Below are 14,999 nucleotides of genomic sequence, written 5' to 3'. Positions count from 1 at the left end.
GAGGGAATTGTGTGAAACTAAGTGAAATAAGTCAGAGAGAAAGGCAAATACTGTGTGACATCACTATATGTAGAATCTAAAAAAAAAAATTAAAAACCCCGCCGAACTGCTAGTGAGATGAGATTTGCAGTCACCAGAGGCAGGGGAGAGGAGAGGGGTAAGACTGGAGGAAGGTGGTCGGAATGAACAGACGTCCGGTTGCAGGAAGAATAGGACGAAGGCTGTGATGCCCAGCGCGGTGACCATAGTTTACACTCTGCCCTACGGTGACAGGAAAGCTGCTAAGAGAGGACATCCTAAGAGCTCTCATCACAAGGAGAAATGTATTTTTTCTTTTTCTTCCTTTTTTGTGTCTGTATGAGATGCTGACTGTTCAGTAAACTTATCGTGATGATCGTTTCACAATATACGTAAGTCAGGTCATCACGTTGTACACCTCAAACTTACACAGCAATGCACGTCAACGATTTCCCAGTAAAACTGGAAAAAGTAAGATAAAAAGGAAATCTTTCCTGTCCCCACATCTAGTCCCTTCCTCTCTCCGCAAAGCGTCAGACCCGGTCCCCTCCTCCGTCAGCCCCGCCAGCCCTCCGCACGCCCTGAGCAACCCCAGGAGGCCCAGGCCCCTCTGAGGATGCGCACCGGCAGGCTTGCGCCCTGAATCTCTGAAAGCTCCACATCTTATCTAACTTTCACAGAACACGAAATATCACGTGGCTGTGAACTTGGGTCTGAGCCACAGCCCTGGCGTTAGGGATTCCACGCCGTGACAGAGGGAGAGAAATCCACCGTGAACGCGCGGATTCTGAGCAGATGCGGGAACAGCTGACCCGGGAGCCTGGGCTCCGAGCAGGTGGCGGATGCTCTGGACGCAGGGAGCCTGGTCGGAGGCACAGTGAGAGCAGCGGGTCAGGCCCTGCAGCGCCGGGCGGCTGAGTCCACGCCTGCAAGCCACTCCCCAGTGGAGCCCGGCCAGGGCGGATGGCTGCCAGACAGCCGGGCGGATGAGTCAGCCCCGGAAATAATCCGGCTGGGACCCAGTGGGACAGCAGAGAACAGAAGGGTCAGGAGCAACAGGTGGGCCGGCCCTCAGGAAGGGTTCAGGGACTCACAGCAGGTGGCGGGGGAATGAGGGCGGGGGGGATGGGCACGTGGTGGGACCCCAGGAGGGGGGATGGGCAGGCGGCGGGGGGTGGCGGGTGGGCGGGCCCAGCGGGTGTGGGACCTGCAGGCTTTCCTCGTGATTCTGGCTGCAGGTGCCGTCCCGGCACGTGAGGGCCAGTGGGGCCAAAGTGCACCTCATTCTTCCAGGTTATTGATCTGCTTTTAAAGGAAGGGGCTTGGGACACTGGACCGATATTCACTTTAAATTAACAGTTTAGGGCTTCTCTGTGTGATTTTCAAAGTGTCAAAGGGAAGCGCAGAGGATCAAGTTGTTCCAAAGAATGATGGGGCACCAGAAGAGCATAGGAAGGGCGGCCTGGACGGCGGCGGGGGTGGGCACTGCGCGCAGGTGCGCTGGCCGCTGGGCGGGCCGGGACCGTCCCGCGTGGGCTGGAGCTCGGGCGAGCACTCCGGTCTGCCTTCCACCCGAGCGGCTGCACGTGGCTGAGGCCCCCAGGCTCACTCTGGGGAGGGGCTGGCCCGCCTGGCCCCATCGGGCAGGCCCTGCCTCGCCCTGGGGGGAGCGGGGCTGGGCAGGAGTTCGGGGCACACGGCCCTCAGCGGTGCTGTCTGCTCCGCCCCTGGAGCCCTTCCACGACCTGCTCAGCCCTGACTATGGGGCAAGAGTTAGTCTGCACCCGAGTCCCGGCATTTGTTCAGGCTTGCGACCTGCATGAGCTCCCCTGTCCTGGGCTGACTCCGTCTCTGCACTACAGTCGGGGCAGAGGAAGGGCTGGTGTTACTGGAAAGAAACCCTTTCCGGATGCCCAGCCCCGGCCCAGAGATGGTGCTGGTGTTCTTTCCTCCGCCTCGAGTTCCATCCACTTCAGCACGTGGCCCCTGGGGGCGGTCCAGGCCCCTCTGCATCCCTGTTGTAGCGTTGTCAGCACTGCCCGGGGGGCAGGGGGAGACAGGGTGAGGACGGTGGGAGAGCTGGTCCTGGGGTCGGGAGAAGGGGAGCGGCAGGAAGGGATGTGGGCGTGCACACATCTGCCAGAGGTGTGTGTTCTGTCTTCCAGACGCCTTGAGTCTGTGTTATCCCCATGGTGCCAGGCGAGGGCTCCCGCTTCAGGCCTCGCTGACCAAAGGGTTCGAAGGATGCTGCAGCCCAAAGGAGCCCACTTTTCCAAGGAAGAACGAGGGGACTTGGGTGGCCAGCAGCGTCTGGAGTCAGGGGTGTCAGAAATGGCACCTGGGGGGCTTCCCTGGTGGCGCAGTGGTTGAGAATCTGCCTGCTAATGCAGGGGACACGAGTTCAAGTCCTGGTCTGGGAGGATCTCACATGCTGCGGAGCAACTAGGCCCGTGAGCCACAACTACTGAGCCTGCGCGTCTGGAGCCTGTGCTCCGCAACAAGAGGGGCCGCGATAGTGAGAGGCCCGCGCACCGCGATGAAGAGTGGCCCCCACTTGCCGCAACTAGAGAAAGCCCTCACACAGCAACAAAGACCCAACGCAGCCAAAAATAAATAAATAAATTTATTTTTTTAAAAAAGAAATGGCAGCCGGACCAGGACTCCAGGGAAGCTCTGGACAGAGGCCGGGCCTGGGTGGCCCAGAGGGAGGAGTGGCCCGCAGGGCTTGGCCGGGGCGCGGGCAGGGCCAGAGCCATCTCCTGGGGCAGCGCTGGGCCAGCTCTGTCTTGGGCCCGCCTGCAGATCCAAGTTTGCATTTTGACGGAACACAGGCCATCTCCTCCACCACGCAGTCTTCAAGGTCCCGTCCTCTTCACGGGTGTCCTTTCCACGCGCTCTGTCCCTGTGTCTGGCTTGTATTTACTCCTTGGACCCATCCTGGTGATGAGTGAGCTCAGCGAGGTGGTGGAGCTTCCATACTCTTTCTTTGCTTTTCCTGCGTGAGGCGGAGTTGGCGTTCAGCTTGGACCCGCGCGGCTCTGCGTGACTTTCTCCAGGTGATCGTAGCTAGGCTTGTGGGATATCGGAGAAGGTTGGAGAAAGACAGAAAATCCGTGTGGAGTCCCGAGGTGCGTTCTGGGCTGCGATGCCGGCGGCGGTGCCACTTCTGTCCCTGAAGCCGCGGAAGGTGTTACAGAGCCTCTTCCTTCCCCCTTGTTCCCGCCTGCTGACGGCCTAGTCTGTGTCGGCCGCGTCAGTAGTTTCTGAAGCATCTTTCCACGTATGACCCCTCGTCCCGAAGCCTGTGGAAGGAGTTTGATGGAATTAATCTTCCTTTGTGTTTTGAAGGTTTCCGCCCTTTCCTGTCTTTTTTCCTGTTCTGGGTCCACGTCTGTCTCCCCCCTTCTTGCCTTCGGCGTCTTCTAGGCGGTTTTTGGCAATTCGTCTTTGCTTCCCAGTCTTAGCGAGCGTGACAGCCCTCGGGGGGATGTTCAGGGAGACTTCGGGGTGGAGGGGAAGAGGCTGGAGAAAGGAGACAAAGCATCGGGAGGGATGAGGCATGGCCACCGCGGTGGCAGAGGAGGGACGGCCTTCCGGGTTTGCCACGTCTGGTCGCAGAGTCACGTCGGGGTCCTGTGGGCCGTGGGCTCAGCCCCGGGTGAGGTGGGGGACTGGCACCTGCCAACGTTCTCTTTTTCCTGCTGCCGACTCCATCTCCAACCGTAAGAAACACAAATTTTTAATTAGAAAGAACTGCATTAAGTAATGATCCTTGTGGGGGAAAATATCCGACTTTTGATTTTCATACATTTTCCAGAAGCTTCATTATAAGGAGTGTTAGCTCTTCGGGAAAAAACTTAGTAAAAATTTGAAAATATACCGAGTTTGCTCCCAAAGGCCCGGATGGAAGGGGCACGGACGTCAGCCCACCCTGACGGCCCCTCCCGCCCCCGGGGGCCTGTCCGAGATTTCCGCCTTCTCGGTGCTCCGGGGGCAACCCGGAGAGAGGAGCCTTCTAGACCAGCTTATAAAATGTGGGTCCGCTTTACTGATCGATGAGTTTAAGGATTTTCTGACCGCCCGCGTCGAGCGTTGAGACCGCGTTTTCACACCGGTGATGGGTGGTGACTCACGCAGGCACAGGGGGGCGGCTCCAGGACGACAGCTGGCTGAGCCGTATTCCGCAGGGACACCGCGCGGGTCCATCTGGAAAGCGGCTCAAGCCAAAGTGGAGGGAGCCAGGTGTGGCTGGCCTGGGAGCCAAGCCCCACGTTCACACGTGTCCGTGAGCTCCGGACTGGAGCGGGCAAGCTTCCTTCCCACCACACCTGGCTACGGGGCACAGGAAAAGCTACACTTTGTCGCACAGCTGAGAGGTGGCGGCCCGTGCAGTTGCAGGACGTGGACCCGGCAGCGGCCACCTGGTCATCCCTGACCGCAGGGAGTCTCTGTTAGACTCTCGGCAATTATGACACAGTGGCTTCCCAGGCCAAACTTGATGCCAGAAATGTTCAAAATAAAGGGTCTGGAAGAGCCAGAATTTGATTTAAAAAGACCCGTGAGATCTGGTGGAGAGCACTGAGCAGGGACCTAAACGCCCCTAGACTTCTCCTCCGGCTGCCCACGGTGAGCTTTCCTAATAAACGAGTGTATGTAGCAGTGCCGTTCCATGATTTTACCTTAAAGTCTTAAACATATTTTGTGTAGGGATGCACATGAAAGACACCTTGACGGAGGAAGGTGACCTAGTGGAGGATCCGTGAGGAAAGGAGGGGAGACGCTGTGCAGACGTGTCATCTCGCGCGGGCGTGTGTACCTGCAGGACTACTGGGCTTCTGTCGCCTGAGATGGGGGAACCGACAGGCTGTGTCCTGTCACCCCTCCCCTCGTGGCACCGAATGCACGTGACTGTCCCCGCAGGACAGAGAAAAGCCCCCTGACCCAGGGCACCTGCTGCAGAGTGACGAGGCCACGCTGAAGGGCCCCCGGCAGGATAATCCCCCGCAGGGCGACATCCCCGCTTCCTCTCCTGAGCCCGCTGCTGCCGGAGGAGATGCTGGGCTACGCAGGGGCTCGGTACGATGTCCTGACACCTTGCTCTGAAGGCTTACTGGCCCCTGGCCGCTCCAGGTGGCTGGGAGGACGTGGGTCAGGCAGGGACAGGCATTTACTGCAAGACAGCGAGGGGGATGTGGACGGAAACGTGGGCGGAAAGGGGCTGCGCGACATGGAGGACATTGATTTTGCCTGCTCCAGAGGCTGCAGCGTGGCCCCGGTGGGCGGGGACAGTGGCCCCAGCAAAGCCCATTCTGGGAAAATGTCCCGTCCTCTCCAGAGTCACCGGCGTGCCGGCGGGTCTCAGAGCAGTGCCCTGGCCAGCGCCCAGCCTGGCGGCTAGACCAGCAACGTGGCTGCGACCTCCTGTGCATTTGTACTGGGTCCCACTGACTTGCCATCCAAGATCGGGTTTGAAAATGTATTTTTACATAATATCATCCAATCACGGTCTTCTTAAAGGTATGCGGCATCAAAGAATGCCATTGACTGTGATTTATAGCATGACACTGAAAAAATGCAAATGTATTTGCACCTCTATTACTGCCTTGCTCTTTTCCTTTACACATAACGAGGGGTTCCGGGGGTAAATGAGGGGGAGTCTGAACAAGAGACGGACCTCAAGGGAAGCAGAGTTTTCTTGATAACCAGAAATATTAGAACTTGGATCTGGGATTAATTATCTGAATCTTTTGAAAAATTATCGTTTTGATTCCTCATCTGAAAATCCTGAAATTCTACGGTCCCTTGAGGGTGTGAATCAAATAAGCAAAATGAAGTGGGTAAAACTCTTTGGATTTCTTGGGGAGGGAGGGCTGAGAAGGGCCTGCTTCCTGAAGACTCAGCCCCTCGGGGAGCGGCAGCCCTGATTCACAGCTGCCCTGCACCTGCCCCCAGCTGTTCGTGCTGGAAATGGTATGAACTAGCGACACTCAGATTTGTAACCTGGGGACTCGGGGGTGGGGGGTTAATTCTGTCCCTTGAGGGCTGCAGACACACCTTTTCCTCATCTCCTAGCTTCCTTTACACTTAAGAGAAGATCACCATGTGCTTCTTTAAAGGAACCCTGGTCCAGGCGACGTAGCAGCTTCCCATTATGTGGCATCCTTCTCTGAGGCCCTGTATCCTGTCATCATTGTTATCTCTAACCTGATGACTTGATGCCAAACTTCCTAAAATGTGGCTTTACTCCCAGAATTTCAATGCAGTTGAGGCACTTAATATCTCTTAACTCTGTTTCTACCATCTTCTTGTTCGTCTGTTTTTGCCAGTATTTAGGAATAACAAAGGGTAATTCGAATGAGTGATGCTTGGTGTATACACATGCGGGGGAGGAGAAATGGAAAATAAATAGAACATGGACAAGAGGTGACAGGAACAGAAACATCATTCTTTACCTCATGTGACGGTTTTGGACACCAGCGGCATCAGTCTGAGACCTTGGACCAAGGTCTTGGATTCAAGGTTCTGTCTGCAGTTTCTAGACATTTGGATAGGTTTTATGATGTTATACTCTTCAAGGAATCAGGTCAAGTTTCTTTCTATGCCACAGAGTCTATATGGGAGTAGTTTATTCCCAAATACTTGCAGAGTGCCCAAGACAGCCCTTTCTTTTACATCTTAGAGCTGGCATTTGCATCTTAGAGATGGGTACGTTGAGGAAGGACAGAGAGGAAAGTCCAGCTGATTGGCCTTCGTGTGAGAGCGTAGAGCCTGTGTTGGGAGGAGACACATGTACGTGAAGCTATAAATATTCATGGTGTTTTAAGTTTATGCCGTTTTTTTGTTTGTTTGGATTTTCCACATAGTTGATCATGTCAACTGTGAACAAGGTGGTCTTATTTCTTCCTTCCTAATCTGGATTTATTTCCCCAACCCCTTGGGGTCAGGCTGGCTGGAGCTGGCTGGATTTGGGTCTTTCCCTTCCCCCGGGGCAGTTAGTCTCTGATAAACCCCAGCTGGTTAGACTCTGGTTAACTAGTTTTCCTTGAGGCCAGGCCTTGTTGAGAAGAACAGGGTGCTCTGGTGTTTTTCAGAGAGCTTTCGCCTCCCCCTTCCAGAAGCCCGGGGACTTTTCTCTGCTTTTTACCGTGGGAACCCGGCCAGGATTCCACCACATCATGAGGCCTGGGGCTGGGGCCCCCTGGAGCATTAACTCTCAGACTTGCCCACGTGGGGCCCCGGCTGTCCTTTCCTTGCGGTCCGGGTCCTACTCTGGATGCACGGCAGTGTCTGCTCCTGTGCTCTGCTCCGGGAAAGAATGACCACCACGCTGGCCTGGACTCGCGCCGATGCCGTGTCCCCGCGAGGGATCCACGAGTACTTGCCATCCTTCAGTCTGTTCGGGTTGTCACTTGTCCTGAGGATGGAGGCATGGCTTCCAAGGTCCTCACGTGGGAACCTGAAGCTGGAGGCCCGGGAGGGGTTTTTCCGTGGATTCCTGCAGCTGGTTAGTTTTCTGGACCTCACCCAGGTGACGCTCCCCTTCCCCAGAATTTCTAGGTGTGTGTCAAGTGCAGGACTGGTTCTTTCCCCACGGAAGCATGATAACAAGTTCAGTTAACACAGTGCTGAGCACACGTTCCTTCCTTCCTTCCTCCATCCGTGGAATGTGCCTCCTAAGTGCAGGCGCTGTTCTGGGTTCTGGAGTCATTGTGAGCAGGACAAACACAACTTTGCCCTCCAGAGGGGTCGCCCTGGTGGGTGGTGGGCAGCGATCACGGCGAATGAGGAAACACAGAGCGTGTTAGGTAGTGACACCTGCTACGAAGCAGAATGAAACACGGGAGAAGAGCAGGTTGGAGACCAGGGCTCTTCGGACAAGCCAGCCAGTGACACTCTGTCCACAGGACGGCTCAAGCCACTCCTGAGAGCACGGAGGGGAGTGGGTGTGGGTGGGGGGAGATCGGTCATGAGGCTCATGGCCGGTGCCAAGACAGCCCGTGTAGGCTTGGAGCAGAGCGGAAGCAGTGAAGGTTGTAGGAAGAGGACAGACTCTGGACGAACGCTGGTGGTGAGGATGGTTGTCAGGGATGCAGCTGCCGGCAGGGGCAAAGCCGTGCAGGTAGGGGTGGGCAGGGACGGACTGCCTGTTACACACCTGCTCAGGTGGAGGCTGCATGGCGATCGGAACTTTGGAGAATTCTGCCCTTAAACAGCCGCCCAGTCACGCAGACCCGTGGACAGCAGGCCTCTCCTTGGATCCGCGTGCAGGATCATTTCAGATGACGTGACCAGCCGGGGTCAGGATGCCGCTCCGGAAACCGGCTTCAGCGTGAGTTCTCCAGGACGTCGCTATCGTCTTCTTGTTCTGCACGCCCTGCTGTCCTCAGCGTCTGCCCAGGACCAACAGATCTGGCTGGCTCTGAGTCCTGCTGCCAACGAGGCTGCAGCCTTTCCCCTCCTTTTAGAGGGACTGGTGTGGGGGGGCGCATTTGTCCCCAGGGCATTGTGTCAGCTTGAGTGACGAGCCCGGGGGATGGTGACCTCAGAGGAGAACCCTGTGCTTGCCGGCTTGGACCGGGGTGATTCCGCCGCGGGCATGTCTGGGGTTGTCGCAGCTGGTGAGGGCTGGCGCTAGAGCACAGAGGCTGAGGACGCTGCTGACCCCCCTGAGACGCAGGACAACCCCCTTGAAGCATTACCTGCCCCAAAGGCCAGAAGGGACGAACCTGAGAAAATCAGGGCTGACCTGAGACGAGGTCCCTGCTGACCCCCTCGGAGGACAGACGGACACCTGAGACTAAATCCTATCTGGGAGGAGGGCGGAAGGGGGGCACCCACGTCTCCTACAGGCCTTCCTGCTGCTCCTGGCCACGCGGTCATCACTTCTCTCCAGACCACTGGGCAGCCTCCGCTGGGCCCCCCTTATGCCCACCCCATAGGTGCCCGACGTCCATTTAGGAGGCAGGGGAGACTCCCTCAGGTGCAGCTGAGAAACATTGAATAGCCTTCCTTTGAAGCTTTGAGCTTGGTTTAATGTCTACTGTGGAAAAGTGCAAGACAGAGACTCAGACCTTCAGCACCTAGGGCGTCTGTAGATGTTCCCAGGGGGATTCTCTCCAATGCAGGGGATGCAGTCAAATTCCCGAGGGCTGATTTTGACCCATCCCTCGCTGCGTGTGACTCCACCAAAGCCAGGAAACAGCTGCTGCCTGTGGTGCCTGGTGCCTGGGGAGCTCTGGAGAGCAGTGGGGAGCAGTGGGGAGCTCTAGGGAGCAGTGGGGAGCTCTGGGGAGGAGTGGGGAGCTCTGGGGAGCTCTGAGGAGCAGTGGGGAGCTCTGGAGAGCAGTGGGGAGCAGTGGGGAGCTCTAGGGAGCAGTGGGGAGCTCTGGGGAGGAGTGGGGAGCTCTGGGGAGCAGTGGGGAGCTCCGGGGAGCAGTGGGGAAATCTGGGGAGCTCTGAGGAGCAGTGGGGAGCAGTGGGGAGCTCTGGGGAGCAGTGGGGAGCTCTGGGGGGCTCTGGGGAACAGTGGGGAGCTCTGGGGGACTCTGGGGAGCAGTGGGGAACTCTGGGGAGCTCTGGGGAGCAGTGGGGAGCTCTGGGGGCTCTGGGGAGCAGTGGGGAGCAGTGGGGAGCTCTGGGGGGCTCTGGGGAGCAGTGGGGAGCTCTGGGGGTTCTGGGTAGCTCTGGGGGACTCTGGGGAGCTCTGGGGAGCAGTGGGGAGCAGTGGGGAACTCTGGGGAGCAGTGGGGAACTCTGGGGGCTCTGGGGAGCAGTGGGGAGCTCTGGGGAGCAGTGGGGTGACCAACTTCACCTCCTCTTCAGCACTTAAAGGTTAAAACCTGTAAATGGCAAGACTTTTCTTTCTTTCTCCTTCTGCTTATTTTTGAAGTGATGCCATGATGGGCATGCGGGGCCTGGGAGAGGCTGCTGGCTGGAGGCCGAGGGCGCCTCTGATTCAAACCTGAGGGCCTCCAGCACCTCACGCCCTTCTGCAAACATCAGCGCATGTCCAGGACCATGTGCCCTTGTTGGCTGGCTCTCTGTGTTTGTACTTTCTCACTCTCAACTGTGTTTTCTGTTCTGCTGCAGGCACGGGGCTCTTACTAGCCGAAATGGAAGGAAACTATTTAGTAAGCGTTTCTACCCCGGTTCTTCCAGAAGCAATTTGCGTCTCTGTGCTATTAGCTTGAATTCAGCTGAAGTCATTTGCCATCGGGGTTATTTTCCTGTTAACTCAAGAGAAACCCAACACTCCGGGCCCCTCTGGGCTCTACACACCCCACTCCCTTGTTCCATGTTTAAAAATGTCAGATAAATCGTCCTGAGATCAAAAGAAATCAGCTGATGAAAACAACTCGATTTTGGTGAATCAATCTGTATGAATGACACAGAGAAAAATGCTAGACTTGAACATTTCTTTTCAGGATTTCATGATTCTTCCCTTTTTCATTTCCTAGGAATTCTCATCATGCTCTCGCTGCTGTAACATCATGATACTCGTTCTCATAGAGATGAGGTTTTATATCCAGGTCAGCCAAGACTCCCAAGCCAGTTGTAAATGCAGATGTTGCCCAAATTGTAATAGATACAAAAATAATTAGAAGGCGAAGCATAAGGTCTCGAAGACAGAAAAGAGGAGTGCGGAGGACACAGTGGGCAAGAAGGGAAGGCTTCTGGAGAGTCTGAGTGAGCTCTGCCTCTCATCGTCACATCCTGGGTTTCCAACATCTGGAGGAAAGCTACTTTTCAGAGATTTATGTCTCTCCCTCTTTCTCTCTCTCCCTTTCTTCCCCTCTCTCTCTCTGTCTCCGTTTTTATATATATAAAAAAGAATTAAAAAGGACTTGAACATCTGGGTTTCCAACATCTGGAGGAAAGCTACTTTTCGGAGATTTATGTCTCTCTCTCTTTCTCTCTCTCCCTTTCTTCCTCTCTCTCTCTGTCTCCTTTTTTATATATATAAAAAAGAATTAAAAAGGACTTGAGATGACACTTTCTTTAAATAGTTTTATTTGTTACTTTGGATTTGAAAAGAAGTGCTGCGCTAAGCAGGACTGGACAGCATCTTGGAACAGGTGTCAGAGGCCGTAAAGGGAGAAGGTTCACAGCAGTCTGATGGGCAGTGCGGGGCCCCATCGGGAAAGAACAGGGAGGAATTGTTTAAAATCCCAAGAAAAAAAATAAACCTACCTATCTCAGAGGTCTCAGGGCAAGTATTTCATTAGCTTTTTTTGTTCAGAAATATTACTTCTCACTCGATTTCATTCCCACCACTTTATCTTTGTTCAAAGTTGAAAGCAAACGAGTGCCTCTCAGTGTAGAGAAATGGAGTAGAGTGTAAGTCCCTGGATCCTGAAACAGTGCAGGTGGATTTCTCCTCCGATGAACTGTTCAGAAGAACACTGACACCTCACCAGGACTCAGCGGGTCCCCGTGAGCCCCGAGGGCATCAGAGCCGTGGACGAGGGCTCTCTGACCCTCAAACTGTCATGTGACCACTGGATCAAGGAAATCCTTCAAAGAGACATTCATTTAATAGCTGTAATTACAACTTAAAATGCAATAACACTGGGATCGTTTCCTAAGAGACTCAGTTAAACGTATGCTAAATTAATTGCATAAGTTGTAAGACTCTGAGTGCAGACTTTTATGTAAAATCCCAGGGCTAGGAATTTTGGGGTGATGGTGGACAGATGCAAAGAAAAGAGGCATAATGTCTCTCATTGAAGGAAGTTGGGTCCAGCAGGCTCAGGCCTGGGGAGGGGCTTCAGGGGCCTGGCAGGAAGAGACCCTCCCTTTCTGCTCTGTCCTGGGACAGCGTCCCACCCAGAGGCGGGTGGACGGGAGTAAAGGCCGGAGGTAAAGGCAGGAGGTCTGCACAGGGCAGTTGTCAGCCCCTTTCAGCCCCCCGTGTGCTGTCCTCCTTGGCTGGGAAAATAAAGCCTCAGAACGGCTGGAAATGAACACTTGGCCATCGAGTTGAATGAGAACTCTGCTGAAACATTGCCATTTTCCTCAATAATGGAGATTCCAAGTTATAATAAATGACTTTCCATTGCATACGTCAGTGGGAATGCACTGGTAGAAACTGGGTACAATAAATAAGCCACTGAGGAGGGACGTTTGACAGTCAGGCCCCAAACTGAAGAACTGTTTCACCAGACTGCAGTTCCGTTCTGCGCAGACATTGTAGAGTTGTGCAAATTATGACGGATAAAATGTGCTGAATGAGACACCTTCGAATTTGTGTAAAGCAAGCACATTACGAAAAGAAAGTTTTGGGGAGTTTTGAAATTGTCTTTGTGAACAATGACTAATGACAGGAAAAGGAAAATGGCGGTCGGAAGGAAACACCCTCATTTGCCCGGTGATGTTTCTTTTTGGTTTGGCTTGAAATGTTTCCTTAGTATCACCTATGAGATGTTAGAAAATATCTACGTCTGGTTAAATTCAGGTTTACTCGTGTGTTCTTCTTCAGCTTCCATGAGAATCCGTGTATGTCGAGAAATGCATGTTTTCCTAGGCACGCATCACATCCGCTCGCTGCGAGGTCTGTTTCTCAGCGATCTGCTTTAACTACGCGACTAAAAGTGGGAGGTTTCAGAGCAAGAGACTCAAAATTTCCTCCTCTTGACCTTGTCCCTCGACGAAGGCCTTCGTGGTCTGTCTACCAACCAGCATCCTCGTCTGGTCTTTAGAACATCACATGGTTCACATTAGGACCCTTGACAATGTTCCTGAAGCCTGAGAACTCTTAGGCCTGGGTGTTTCTCTGAAAAGCAATACACAGCCACCTCCCAGAAAGGCCCTTAGTAACTTGGGGCAAAACTGAGCTCGGATAGGGACCGCTCTCTCTGTCTCTACCAGGCCAGATGCCGCTGGGGAGCCTGAGCCAGTTCTGATGCAGAAAAGTGAGACCCCTGAGGACAGTCCCCGCCCCCCCAACAACTGAGCTTTTAATTGCTGTTACCCAGGGTCACCCAGCAAAAGGCAACCGCTTCCCCTCAGATGCTGCACACTTCCCTCTCCATGGTCCCTCCCCCTCTGGAATAACCCCCTCAAGGTTTTACACACGCTGTCTATAAATCTTGTTTTATTAGTTACAGTAACTAACATGTTTTTACTTTAATTGGATTTTTTATAGCGATAATTATAGATTCAAATCTGGCTGCAAGAAACAGTACAGAGAGATCCTTTCCACACATTTGTTTTTCCCCAGTGGTACCATTTTGGGAACTATAGTCTCTTATCCCAAGCAGGAGAGAGTGACGTGGATGCAGTCACCCATCTTACTCCCACTTCCCAGCTTCTCCCGTGTTCCTGGTGTGTGTGCGCTAGGCTCCGTCCCATCCTATCGCTTGTGCGGCTTCTCAGCCCCACTCCTACCTGCCCACCGCCGTCATGGACCCACACGACCCCTCCTGTGGCTCTCACAGGGCCCGCATGACACCCACAGCCTCCTGCACTCCCCACTTCTGGCTCAGCCTGGGAAACAGCCATGTGCCCCACATTTTTCAGGGCTATAAAAACGGAATAGATAAATGGCTTGTGCACGTGGGTTGTATGATAGCTGAAGGTCCGGTTTTATAAGAAGCCGACACGCTGTGCCCCGAGTGGCTGCACACCCTCACGTTCCACTAGCAACGTGTGAGGGGCGCGCCCTCCCTGGGGCTTGGGGCTGTCACTGGTTTTTATTTTAGCCACTCTGGTAGGTGACCTCTCACTACGGTTTTAATGTGCGTTTCCCTGAGGGCTAGGGATGGGCTGATCTACCATCTGTAGGTGGTCTTCAGTGGAATGTCTGTTCACGTCTCTCACCCAAACAACTTGGACTGTTTGCTTTAACATTGAGTTTCGAGAGCTTTTTATATATTCTGGATACAATCCTTTGTGGGTTATGTGTCAACATTGCTTCCAAGTCTTTACCTTACTGTTGTCAGCTCCCTCCTGGCTGATTGTAACTCGCCTTACAAGCTGAGTTAGGCATGACCTCTCCAGAGAAGCCTTCCCTGACCCTCCAGGCTGGGGAGGTGCCCCTTCTCAGGGCTCTCCCGACGCCGAGCCCACCGTGGTTCTGAGCCCCGCCGACGTGGCCGGCTCCCCCAGGGCCGGTGCCACAGCCGTCATCCCCGTCGTGTCAGTTGCTTATTCGCTTATTTCCTCACTTAGATTATAAACTTTCCGAAGGCAGAAATTATGATTGACTCATTCCTACATCCCCAGAACTCTTTAACTATCAGACATGTAATCTTTGTTGAATGGCTAACTGAATTAATATAACCTCTCATTCAGTTTTTTTCTTCCCTTTCAAATTTCTGTCTTTTCCTGATTTGTTCTTTTCTTTTTGAATCTATTTCCTTTTATTTCCTCGTTACTGAATAAGGAGTTCAAGAGAAGAATGAGATAGATATTTTTTTGAAAACCATTCTTCCTATAGGAACTTGATTCAGGGAATGTATTCCCTAAAGATACACTTCCATTTACACACAATGAACAGTGTTCACACCGTTCAGATAGGAAAGCTGGATTCCACGGGAGACCTTCTCAGGGACAGTCATCCAGGTGGGAAGGGGGTCTGCGAAGAGGCATAGCCACACGTCCACGTCAGATGTGGATGTAACTAAGTCCGTTTACTCAGAAGTACTTGCTGAGCGCCTTGGTAAAGTGGAGGTTAGAAAGGAAACGAATATATACATTGTCTACTAACGACACTTATAATGACTAAGTCAACTTCAAGCAAGTTTTACAGTCGTATTCTTCAAATATGCATAAAGTCAGGTTAATTTCTCACCACTTCACATAAGTTATGCCCAGAGGTCTAATAGGCTAGTTCTTACTAAGACATAGCTAAGAAAAGCAATAAAAGAAAACAAGGTTCTCTCACACAATAAGTAAGTTTAAACGATAAACTTAAGCTGTCCTTTGTTTTCCTCAGGAAGGTCAAGGAGTGATGATTTGACTCTCCTCTCTCGTGTCCCTTA

General features: G+C 53.5%; 1 protein-coding gene across 17 annotated transcripts in view; it reads left to right on the top strand.

Annotated features, from left to right (window-relative positions):
- PPDPFL (pancreatic progenitor cell differentiation and proliferation factor like) overlaps positions 1 to 14,999 on the top strand; it is a 185,949-nt gene that overhangs the window by 76,487 nt on the left and 94,463 nt on the right. For 11 of the 17 annotated variants that reach the window (XR_010936547.1, XR_010936545.1, XR_010936546.1 and 8 more), the window contains one exon: positions 10,476 to 10,882. The exons of 5 other annotated variants lie outside the window; for them this stretch is intronic. The gene's annotated coding sequence lies outside the window, so the exon portion shown is untranslated. Of the gene's footprint in view, positions 1 to 1,715; positions 8,348 to 10,475; positions 10,883 to 14,999 lie in introns of those variants that run through there. One more of the 17 variants, XR_010936552.1, reaches the window with a different exon arrangement.

The sequence above is a fragment of the Pseudorca crassidens genome, chromosome 17, assembly GCF_039906515.1.
Source record: "Pseudorca crassidens isolate mPseCra1 chromosome 17, mPseCra1.hap1, whole genome shotgun sequence".
Taxonomy (NCBI): domain Eukaryota; kingdom Metazoa; phylum Chordata; class Mammalia; order Artiodactyla; family Delphinidae; genus Pseudorca; species Pseudorca crassidens.
This window is presented reverse-complemented; position numbering and strand designations above follow the sequence as displayed.